At 45.4% G+C, this 12,704-nt stretch overlaps 1 long non-coding RNA gene across 1 annotated transcript; it reads right to left on the reverse strand.

The window, feature by feature from the left end:
• Positions 1-710: 710 nt before the first annotated feature.
• LOC121102392 lies at positions 711-12,167 on the reverse strand. Its single transcript, XR_005834486.1, has 4 exons — positions 11,782-12,167; positions 3,761-3,929; positions 2,049-2,265; positions 711-1,093 (listed from the first exon to the last, which is right to left on the reverse strand). It is a non-coding gene; the product is annotated as an uncharacterized LOC121102392 (long non-coding RNA).
• Positions 12,168-12,704: the final 537 nt, after the last annotated feature.

The raw sequence follows: 12,704 nt of genomic DNA on the forward strand, positions 1-12,704 counted from the left end.
TTAGGGAAAGAATGGGGAGATTTGGACACCAGCTTTAGGAGCTTGGACTTCCTTTGAAAAGACAGTGATATGAAGGTTAGCTTTAATCCGGGTAAAGCAAGGAGGAACTAAGAGCAAGGAGACTTTTGCAGTTTTACAGCCAATATCTCGTGAAATTCCACAAGGAAGTGGAATGTGGTTGGAGTGGTGGAAAATAAGAAGTGGAAACCATTTGGAAATAGTATCAATAGACCTTGATGTGAAACCACTTCTGTAAGAGACACTGGTGTTCTGCAGCTGTGAGCCTGGATCATAACGGGGATGGGGGGTCAGAGGCAGGAGCCCTTCTGAGGAGGGAGGTTATGAGTTCAGATCGGCCCTGGGCCCTGGTTCGGTGACTGACACGCCTATCCACTCGGCCCCCCAAGCCTGGATGCCATCGCAGACGTCTTCCATTTCCTGCCATTCCTTAAGTTACTGTACTAGTCAGCTGGTGCTGCACCATGATTACCCCCAAATTTAAGCAGCATAAGGAAACAACCATTTATTAACTTACACAATTTCTGAGCGTCAGGCGCGCGGATGCGACCTAGCAGGGAGATTCTGTTGGAGGCAGCAGTCAAGCTGTCAGCCGGGGGTGCGGGCCCCTCGGGGCTCGATTAGAACCGGAGGAACCACTTCCCAGCTCACTCCTGTTGCCGGCGGGCCTCGGGTCCTCTCTGGAGGCTTCAGTCCCCCGCCACGTGGGCCTCTCCCCCTGGGTTTTCCAATAGCGAGTGATCCAAGAGAAAGAGCCCAAATGCAAGGCACAGTCTTTGGTGACCTAATCTCGAGAGGGACCCATCACCATTCTACAGTATGCCATTGGTCCCGATGACCCGGCTCTGGCAAGAGCATGGACGTCAGGGCAGGCCTCACCAGGGCCCACCTCTAAGACCGCCACAGCAGCTCCAAGACCTGCCAGTCAGCCTCCATGTTTCCCAAAGCTTGCCCCCGTCCGCCAGCTCACTTCCACTGCTCCAGCACCGTGTGGCGGCTCCTGCTTCGTCTGCAGTCCAGCAGCTCGTGCTACTTTCAGCGTCTCTGCCCGCAGCCTCCTCCTGGCTACCACTCGCTGCAAGAGTGATGTCTCAAAACGAGATCCACCTGTCCCCCTACGCACACCTCCTGCACCCCCTGCGCAAAACCCGTTACTCGGATGATGCAGATCGAGCTCCTTAGCGTGGGTGTGGGTCTTTCTGTGTCCCGGGCTCTGCTAATGCTCCAGCCTCACCCCCTGACACCCTCTGCCTTGGACCTTGTACTCTAGTAAGTCAGGACTCTGTGCCTCCTTCACCACCTGTACCATTTCACCATCCACCCCTTTGCTACACTCCTCCCTCTACCTGTACCCTTCCTCCTCTCTCCCCACCCTCACAGGGTAGCAGTGTGATTCGGAGCACAGACGCAAGACTCTCACGGCCCATTATATAAATTCTATATGCCGGGCATTGGTCAAATTGATTATGTGCATATATTAACACTTCTATCCCCACACTGACCTAAAGGTAGACGATTATTACGATCATCATTGCACAAATGAGGAAACTAAGGCTCATAGAGTAAGAGCTGTCAAGGTATGTGCAATTCAGGGCTAAGTTCAGATACTGTCTCCTCCACTCAGCCTCATCCTTCTAAAAACAGGTTCCCTCCTCCATACCTCCCATCACACCCTGGGGATAACTCTGACTTGGTAGCTACCATATTGTTTTGAAATGATCTATTTTTGAGTCCGCCCTTTTAAAACTCAGCTCTGATAGCAGGGACCGTGTCTCTTCCAGTTTGCCACCCAATGGAGTCTTAGCCAACACGTTCTGGGAGAGCATACCTAAGTTAGCAGTGCCTGCTGAATACCCAGGTGACGCTATAGGCAGTTGCCCAATAAAGGAGGAGAAAAAAGCTGAAGATAAGACCTTAACTAATAAGAGAAAGAAGAGATAGTGAAAATACTGCTTTGTTTTTAGAACATTTAACATTTTCCTTAATACAACTGAAACAATGACTCTAAACCACTAGTCTGAAATACTTACCAAAAATAGCTATGCATAGTCCCATCCAGTGGATGGAATCAAATCCAGAAGCAGCCATAGCGTGATTCTCCCATGTTCTGTTCTCTGGGGAAGACTGACTATGAGTATCTCAGGTTCAGACGCCGTGACCAAAATCGTGCTCGTTCCCTAAACACTCCTGTTTCCATCCTCTCAGGAGCCACGAGTCTGTCTCATGGTTGCACCCAGGCAGGCTGATCTGTGGAACCAGGAAAATCATCACATTGAGTCACAAAGTAAGCAAATGGAAAAAAAATTTAATTAAAAAAAATTTTTTTTAAATCAGCTAATGAAGGAATTTTATGAAAGTCATAAGATTTTATTACTATATTTTTGAAGGGTTGCCTCTATGAGGAAAAGTATCAAAACAGCCTTCAGACTACTGTGAACTTTACGAAAATTTCTTTGGGTTCTTTGCAAATGGCGGCTTGTGACCCAAAAGTCCTATTCAAAGCATAATCAGAAATAATAGGGGAATTACGGTAATTTCTCTTTCACGATCTAATCTCTGACCAGGCTTGCATCTCAGACACACCTTGTAGTTTGTTGTGTGTTGAATCTGTGTGAGAAAAGAAATTAATCCCCCAAATTAGTCCTGCCAGGTGTTTCTAAAAAAAAAAAAAAAGTTTCCATATGACAGGAGCTCTTGTCAATATCCTGGTAAAGAACGAGATTAATTTTTTTTTAAGTTTATACAGTCCTGACTTTGTCTAGGGACCCCTTCAGTTTTCCTGTCTCCAGTAATATCATTTTAAACATTTGCTTTCTCCAAATGGCTTCTGCGTTCTGTATGACTCTACTTGTGATGCATCTTGGCATGTTACTGTGGAAATATTAAATCATTCCACATGTGCGTGTGTTTGCCTCTCCAGGTATATTTTAGAATTTGCTTGAGAACTATGATTGTAGCTTCTTGTTCTCCTCCGCCTCCTCCTTCTCTCTCCCTCACCTTCTCTTTCCTGGGCGCACCTCAGTAGTGCTCCCAAGGCAAGCGCTCCATCACCCTTGACTGGTTGATTTCCTCAGGCAAATGCAGAAACTACTATTTACTGACCAATATGTGCCCCTGCATGAATGAAGCGCTTTACCTGTGTTCTTTCTTTAGTCCTTGCAACAGCCCTGTGAGTATTACTATCCCTACTTTCCAGCTCTGGAAACTGAGGCGTAGGAAGAGAAGGCAATTACCCACAGCTGGTAAGTGAGTGGCAGAACTGGGAATCAGACCTGGGTTGTCTGGTTCTAGAGCCCGTGGTTTCCTGGGATCCCACTCATTTTCCATCCTCTTAACTAGCAACTTCTCAAGAGGCATTGCTTTGCAGATTTTAAAAAGAAAGTGGGTACTTTGGGCTAGTAAATCTGACATCTCTGATAAGGCACAATGGATAGGATGCTTGTTGTAAAGCCTTCATCTCTAGAAGGCTGTTGTTTCCATGCCCCTTAGAATAGTACATGATACGCCTCTCATGGCACCCAGGCTGGTTGGCCTGTGCAGCCATCTGTTGACTAGTCCCCTGTCTTCTACCTACTTGCTCCCAAGAGTGTGCTTCTTGGACCAGAAGAATCGGCATCACCTGGGATGTTGGAAATGCAGACTTGCAGCTTGCCTCAACTTACTGAGTCCGAATCTACCTTTGAACAACATCCCTAGGTCATTTCTGGGCGCGCTACAGTTTGAGAAGAACTCCCTTACTTACGGGTTGTCACATGACGTGGGACTTTTCTCTCTTGTGACTGTTGGTAAAGAAGTCAAGATGGGTCAGCAAACCGATTCAAGTGAATCAGCAACATCACCACATCAACCCAGAGGGGAGTGTAGATTTTCAACCATGTTCACATCATCTTGGCCCCAGTGGTTCCTGTCTCCTGTACCAATATCAATATTCAAGTCAGTTGGAAATTCTCTAGATAGAGAGTCATGTGTTAGGATTAAAATATAAAACCTTGTCTAAGGATAATTTGAAAATTCGCTGTGCTTTCTGGAGTACATCCCTAATGCCCATCTTTAGAATATCCAAAGTTCAGCTGCTAAATCCATGTGACATTTTAATCTAGCCCAATGTCAAAACCTGGTAACTTTGTTAAAGAATTGGTGAGTTTAGGATTCCAGCCCCTTTATAAAATCTGCCACCAATCTCCAGCATGTGCCAAATTGTGTTGTTATTGTGGGCATAGAACAGAGCAGCCTCCTTATTTTTCTCTCTAACGTGCTTTGAGCTCTACAGCCTAAGTAAGCGTTTTCCTTGCACTGGTTTGAACACACTGTTATTTTTCACATAAGACTAGTGATTATTCTGCAAGGACTTCCCATGTTTTGCTTCACCATTGAGATGCTGCTTCTTTGCAAAAATACACTTAAATTCATTCTATTTTGCCGCACTCAACTTCAAGTATTTATCAAGTGATGTGGCCAGTACAGAACAAGTCAGACATGAATGATTGCCCCGGAGGAGAGTATATTCTGGGGTAATGGGACCCCATGGCTGTTGCAGGCAAGGGGTGCAGGCAGAGTGGAGACCTTTCAGGGGGCTGGGGAACTATCCAGATACTCTACATACTGTAGGACCGTGAATATTATATACTCAGGTATAATACAACGCTAGGATATTAGAACAGCAAAAAATAATCCCTTTAAGCAATTTCCCTTCTGGATGGGAACCCTATGGGTATAGATGGGAACCTAGATGGGTATAGAGCTGCAACTATTGAAGCAAGATTATGTGTGGCAATTATCTCTTCCTCAAGTCCTAAAAGTACATAAAAAAAAGCATGGGGTTATTGGGTAAGACTTCTTAGAATTGGTAATTTTGAGGGATCTACTATGCGAGGCCGAAGTTATGTGCCACTCAGATTATTTATAGGGCTTTGTGACTGTATATTGTCCAAACATCCCTTCCCAAGATGGCTAAAAATGCCAAGTCCCCAACTGATGAAGACTTGCCCATTTGGTAAATTACACCCATTGAATTTCTGTTGGGGTTTCTGGAGCGTGTGTTTGAATACCACTCACTCATTCTTGTTCTAGCTCATGGGAAGCAGATTATCAACAATGATTAAAAGAATCACTTAGTCACACACAGCAACGTGGGTTTGAGAATGGACCCTGCCACAGCGGTCAGGAGTCTAGGTCCCTCACCTAAATGCTCAGCTATCGGACTCACAGCGTGGCCGGGGCCAGCAGTCAGCTCCCCTGGGAACTCGGTAAAAGTGCAGCATCTCAGGCCTCACCCTGGACTGCCGGAATGGGAAGGTCTAGGGCCAGGGACCAGGAATCTGTGTTTTAACAAGCTTTCTGGGTTTGGGAAGCCCTGTGCTGGCCATTACCTTCCTCATCAGTAAAAGGGAGATAATATAATAATTGTAGCCGCTTCCCAGTACCATGGTGAAGATCAAGTGAGACAATGTACATAATGGGCTTCACGCAGTATCTATACGGTAAGAGTATTTGATAAGTATTATCTGTAATAATTTTATCTTTTCTTATTTTTGGTTTAGAAAGGTAAGAAACCAGAACCTCAAGCAGAGAACTCTGTCTGCCTTAGGTTTCAGCAGAAATCAGTTCTTGCAGTTAGTGTTGAAGACTTGTCAGACGTCCGCCTTATGTTACTAAGAAAATCCGAATTGTATAAACAGGTTTCTATTGTGCTCTCTCTTCGGCTCCTGTTTGAAAATGAAGGAGGTCGGCGGCTGTGTGTTTTTACGGCCAGTCCAGAGGCTCCGTAGACCAGCTCTGATGGATGTGTGTGTCGGATTGCAAAACACTCCCCGACGGGAGCAGTTAAACTGGATGGTTTAGAAAACCACCTCCAGGTTTCCCATTTGGGAACACAAACACTTATGGAGTGCTTCTTCCCAGGGAGACGTGGCTCCAACTTCAGCTCCCTGGGAAGTGCCCATACGTATCAGAGGCTGAATGAAGCCCTGGTCAGGCCTGGCTTGACCCACCATGGCCTGTTCCAAACCATCTGAATCCATTCTAACTTCTCTGCAACCTCTGTTTAGTATTTATTTATATGAGTTTGGGCATCGGTCTTGCTTATCAGACAAAGGTCCGTAAACTGTTTCATAAAGGGCCAGATAGTAAATATTTCAAGTTCTGTGGGCCACGGGGTCTCTGTGGCAACTACTCAAGTCCGCCATGGTAACTCAAAAGCGGCCATAGACGACGCATAACCAACTGAGTGTGGCCGCATCCCAATAAAACTTTATTTACAAAAACAGGTGGCAGGCTAGATTTGGCCCACGAGCTCTAGTTGGCTGACCCCTGACTCGGAATCTCAAAATATCCCGTAGAAAGGACCCAGAGGACCAGGCAGAAGAATAATTCAGTGTTTATAGGTAAAGTTCTGGCTTAGAAGGAGTTCCTGACCCCCACTGAGCCATGTCTTGGGTAATGAAAGATAAACAACACTAATTGTCCCTCCAGACCAGCCTAACCAAAACCCACTCTGAAACTGTTTTGCTCCCACCTGGTGGGAAAACACCTGCTCTCAGTTTAACAACTTTTAATGAAGGTGTTGCCTCACGGGTTGGGACCAACCACATCAAGTCACACATCTGGAACAAGGAAGTCTTCCTGTTAGTGATGAGGTCGAAATGTTCGGATACCAACGAAGTAGGAGGCCAGGGCCCGGACTTAAACCGTAAGAGAGTGAATGCCAGCGTCTTACTTTTCTAGAATAGTTCAGGGGATATAACTCCTGATGTTTACAGATAACGGCCCCTCTGCAAAGAAGTTACCCAGAGGGTGTGAACGTAATAAATTACTCTTGATCCTTGCTAAGGTAATAATACGAATCTCTGTATGATACTACAGCAGAAGACACCAGTTGACAAACGTCGTGATCTAGGCTGTTCTTTCATTTGAAGAGTCTTTTGTAGTGCCAGGTGTGGTTTGAGACTCAGCCTCGTATGACTTATTCATTCCAAAGTTGGAATCCACTCAGTTCCAAGGGAGCCATTTGTAACAAATGTCATTGGTTGCTTAGCCAACGGCCATTCCAACTCCTGCTTTCTTTTTTCCTTGAAAAGAGCCACTAATTTTGCTGGAGTTCTCCATGTAACAAAGCTAAATCTTCCCTGGTTTAATTCAGCGATGACCCTCTCATTAACCATAGCAGCGAGTTTATGGATGTGCATGTAGCCCGGTGCTACCTCATGAAAAATCAGGAAAAGTCTGTGGGAGGCTTCAGGAAAAGATTCACTCTCCCTTAAAAAAGAGGCCGAAGGGAAAACCTGTCCTTGCGTGGGCACCGTGGATACAGAGCTTGGAACGGGTGGAATCCATCTTGAACCCCGGGGGTGCTAAGCTACAGACAACAAAGTATAATAATGAGGCAATGAGACCTTCTGTTACTGAGACAGTAAGTGTTCCTTATTATGTAAACTAACTTAAATTTTCTGTTTCTCGCAGCCAAAAGAATGCCAAATGATACCCATTCCTGTTTGGTCTCCCCCAGGCCAGTTCAGGTCTCTCTGTTCCTCTCAGCTCTCGAGCTCTCTGCTTTCACTATCCCTACCTCATCTTACCATTCAATAGAGATTCGAGAATTGTGCTTTGTTTTATTTTGTCTTAATAGCCCTTGAGGCTGAGATCTTACCTGTTAGGATTTCACCAGAGAGCGGCTGGTCAGCAAAGAGTTATAAACACAGCTACTCACAGACTGAAGTGATCTCAATTTGTGGTTTTGTTTTTGAAAGTGTTGGTAGTACTAAGGCTGTGTTTATTTTTCATTTATTCAGTGCAATTGTCCTTCCCTAACAAAGATTGTAGGCTAGTGGATATAATCAAGTAAGCAATTACATACAATGTAATGAGGGACCAGAGAGGGAACTGGGGGATGCGGAAGTCCAGAGGGAGGATCCGTCGTTGGCTTGTCAAAACCTTCACATTTCTTCCATGCTTGCAGAGGTTCCTCTCCTGTAAATGCCAGACCCTCACTCCCCTGCCTCCACTGCAGCGAGGGCCTGCACATATGAGCTCCCTCACGCCAGCAAGGGAAAGCCTTCAAAGGCTTTCTTCCTTGAAGATTAAGATCATCACAGAGAGGTGTTTTCTTCTGTTTCTGCTCTTGCTTATTTCCGGGGAGGGCCTGATTCAGAGCTACGGCAGCCGTCTTGTGACGGTGAATAAAAGCCAAGAGCACTGCAGAAAATGATTCTAAGTATTGACATTATTGTATCATAGAACTAATCCTATATCTGTGTATCTCCAGATTTCTCGTTATGTGATGATACCACTGTATTTTCGTATCTGTTATGTATAGGCCGTAGCATGCTAAATGGTATAAAGCGTATCTAACTTGGACTGGAGAATCTAAGAAGGCTTCCTGGAGGAAGTGACTCATAGGCTAAAGCACGAAAGATATGTACACATTATGTAATAGCAGGAGAGGTGATAAAGGAGGGTCCAGAGTCTTGGAGGAGGGGATATGGCAAGTTTAAAAACTCAAAATCAGTGGCTATGGCTAAAGCATAAAGTATTTTCTATGGAGTGGGAAGAGATAAGGTCAAATAAGTAAAGGGGGAAGACAAATCATATGTAACCTTGTAAGTCATGTTAATAAATTTTGCTTTTTTCCTTAAGAACATTATGAACACTATTGAAATCTGTCTCATCCTCAGGTCAGAGTTGATCACTTCTTTTACACACCCTGATGACACTGCTGATGGTTTGCTGTCATTTGGTCCTGTTAGTGGTTGTAATTTGTTATACAAGTTATTCGTTTCTTCCAGTTTAATTCAATAATGCTCATCCCATTATCCATACCAGTTATTGGCTTATGGATGAGCATGTAACCCAGTTCTGCCTAATGGAAAATAAAGAAAAATCTGCTGGGGAGCATCTGGAAAAGTTATCTTCTCCATTAAAAAGAAGCATGGAGGGAATGTGTCTCCTAGAGGGCAGGCTATGTCTTAGCTCAAGTATATTAACCCCCTCCAAAAAATCCTCATTGAGGTTTGTTGAATCAAATTGCTTATCTCATTAGGACTTACAGAGCCTGGATCTATTTTAAAGTAGTTTGTCTTCCTTGATCCTTTCAATACCCCCGTGAAACCTAGGGAGAGGTCTAGGCTTCTCACAGCTGGTTGGGGGAGAACCATAAGGACTAGAACCAGGTTGTATCTCTCTTCATCCAGAAATGCTTTTCACTGTATCATACAGTTTTCCCCCATGACAAGTGCTTCCATCACTAGAGTTTGTACATTTATTCATTTGCTGTAAGGTCGCAGTTTGATGAAACTTGAAAAAAATTTTTTTCCATGTAGTCATTGCCAGAAGCTTTGTGTGGTGGAAACATCCAGTCACACTTTCTTTTCTTGGGGAGAATTGAGAGTGGTCCTTTGGTGTTGACAGACGTAGGGCAATAAAGCCTCTTTGTTGTGGTTTGAGAAAAGCTAGCATTCCCCCATGTCTCCTGGTCTGTAAAGCTCACAGAATACTCCAGGCTGGGGGACACATTTGCGTAGGAACTCTCTTAGTTCGCATGACTACCTACCTACTTCAGCAGATGACTCTGAACATCGCAGTGGCTCAACTCAGGGTTTTATTTCTCTCTCACGTGGAGATTCATTTTTAGGGGGACTACATTAGAGACCCAGGCTCTTTCTCTCTTGTGGCTCCATCCTCCCCTGTGGTCCCTGCAATCTTCTGGATCTGGTAGATGACAGAAGAAGAGAGAGAGGAGCTTTCCATGGACCTCACTTCTGCCCACATTACATTGGGCAGGACACAGTCATGTGGCTACACTTACCTGCATGTATGGATGGGAAATGTAGTCAACCTCTATGCCCAGAAAGATAACCAAGTGATTTTGAAAGACAAGTGGTCATCTCTGACTTAGAGACCAAGGGGAATCTTGAGAGGAAAGTAGTGATAACTCTCTACCTTCTGAGGTTCAACTTTATAGTATTTTTTCTTTCTTTCTTTCTTTTTTTTTTTTTTTTTTAGAGAGAGAGAGAGTGCATGAATGGGGCTGGGGAGGGAAGGGGAGGGGAGGGAAAGAGAGAGAGAGAGAGAGAGAATCTTAAGCAGGCTCCATGCCCTACTTGGGGCTCAATCTCACAACCCTGACATCATGACCTGAGCTGAAATCAAGAGTCAGATGCATAACCTACTGAGCCCGCCAGGTGCCCCAACCTTATAGTATTTCTGATGAACTAGGGTACAACAGAGGAGGCTGGGGTACATAGAGGGGAATTCACCATAAGGGAGAAGATAGACTTGCCTGTTGATTCACCTCAAAGCCAAGATCATGTTTTTCATGAGGGAAGGTTAATTCCAAACATGACATAGGGGTAAAGTTAGAAATCCCTCCTTATGCAAATAGGTGAGTGTTTATATATTTAAAGAGCTGAGTGCTGAAGAACTGCATATATTTTGGGGAGCTACTAGCCCAATATAATACCATTCAATACTATAAAATAACCCATTCATTCATTCATTCATTTTTTTCAGCAAAGCTTATTGAGGACCTACCATGTGCTAACCACATTCTGGGCGGTGGGATACTGTTGTCCCTGCCCAAATGCCCTCAATAATAAATAAATATGATTTCAAGTAGCCCTAAGCACAATGAAGAAAACAGAGTTTGGTTGCAAGGTTAAGGAATAGAAAATGACTAAGGCAGAAGGGTCTGGCACTCTTCTAGATTGGATAGAGAGCAGGGTATGGTGAATGCTACCAAGGGAGAGAAAGGCTTCCTTTCCCCATTTCTAAGACCCAATGAGACTGCTGTTGTTCCAAAAAATATTGATAACCCAGCAATTTTCTGTCTTGGTCCAAGACTCCTCCACGTTTCTGGACCTCTTGCTTTCAAGAGCCACATTATGTGCCCATGGTGACAAAAACAATAGCATAATACGAGCTTCGTGTGTAGACTCAGATTTTCCAGGGTTTTCTCTGTAGAGGACAGTAATTAAGAATGACCCCTTATGGTGCGCCTGGGTGGTTCAGTCGGTTGAGCATCTGCCTTTGGCTTGGGTCATGATCCCAGGGACCTGGGATCGAGCCCCACGTCGGGCTCTTTGCTCAAAGGGGAGTCTGCTTTTTCCTCTCCTGCTTCCTTTGTGCTCTCCCTTTCTCTTTCTCTCTCTCAAATAAATAAAATCTTAAAAAAAAAAAAAAAAAAAGAATGACCCCTATGCCAGTGAACACCCTGGGATTCTCAGACTTACCCCAGGAGGTGCAACTCCTTTGAAATACGCTGATTAGAGAATGAGGGATCAGGCACCAGGATTGTGCAGTCTGAGCAGGACCAGGAATGTGGCCTCATAGGTGAAGAAAGGCATATCAATTCCTCCCTCATCCCACAGTTACTTCTTAAACACTTTCTATGTGTCAGATACCATGTTAAGACCTAGAGAGAAAGGGAACAAATGTGGCACAACCCTGACTTGAGAGGTGTTAGCCTGAAGGAGAAGAGAGAGCTTGACAGAGAAATCAAAGTTGTCCTCACACACATGCTTATACTCCCACTGCATGCAAAGCCCTTTGCCCAGTCCCGTAAAGCATGGTGTGTAGCCTCTCGGGCTGCTTCACATGCCCCTTCATGAATACGTGAGCACATTATTTCCTCCCTGAGGCGCTCCTCCCTGAAAGGGCACTGACTTCCTGCTCTTATTAACGATGCTGCAGGTGCTTCCCTCATGAGGAATTCAGCCTCGTTCCGCTTCATGACCAGGCAGCTATAGGGGTCCCACAGGGCGGGATTCTTACCTTATCCTGGGATCCAGCCCCAACATGTGTGTTCTCATTCTGACCCTCCCAGGTCACCCTGTGGCTGCCAGAAACCACGGGTCCCCGTTGTGCGTCGGTCCTCCAAAGTCAACCTTGTCATGACGCAGATGCTGTCAGAGGCCACGTCTGAAGAGCATGCCAAAACAACTAGTCCAGAAGGAACATTCGGTCAATCTGGTTTGTCAGAAAGCCAAAAAATAAGACATTTGTTCGATTGAGTTCATGTAAGAGTTGGTTTATTTTTAGCTGGATTTAGTCTTGTTGGCTGGCGTATCTAGGCAGAGTTCTCGTTTCCTAGGGTTACAAGAGCTCACGTCGTCAACAGCCACCACAACAAAAATGTGTCTGTTCCCCCCCCCCCCAAGATCTTCATCTTATCTCCATAACCCCGTGGAAAGCAGATGTAGGCAAGAACCGTGTCATCTTCTCCATCACACAGCGTAGGTCTGTTTTAACTTTTGTGTCAGTCAGGGCCCTGCCAGGAAAGAGGTAGCCTAGCCAAGTGGAATCACTTGGGGAAAGTGTAACAGAGAGACAGTTTGCAAAGTTGTAGGCAGGTGTAGAGAAATGCCAGGGGATAGGGCAGCGACTCAGGGTAGTGACAGAACTCAGGCTAGGCCTGAAGGGACAGGAGGAGGCGGAATGGAGAGACAGACAGCCATCTTCGTCCAAGGAGCACATCCACTGTGTGTCTCATCCCTAGCAGGAGAGCTGGGGGGATAGAACCCTAGCCTCACTCTCCTCCCTCCCTTAGATCACCTCTCTGGGGTCCCTTGTAGCCCACCTCACCTGGCCTGAGGGCACAGAACCTGTGGATATAACTCCTATCTGTCAGCATCCTGGAACACAGAAGAATCTAAAAGGGGGGAAAGTAGAGCCGGAGGAGCAGACAGAAGGTATCC

Source organism: Ursus maritimus, unplaced genomic scaffold (genome assembly GCF_017311325.1).
Source record: "Ursus maritimus isolate PB19 unplaced genomic scaffold, ASM1731132v1 scaffold_14, whole genome shotgun sequence".
NCBI lineage: Eukaryota > Metazoa > Chordata > Mammalia > Carnivora > Ursidae > Ursus > Ursus maritimus.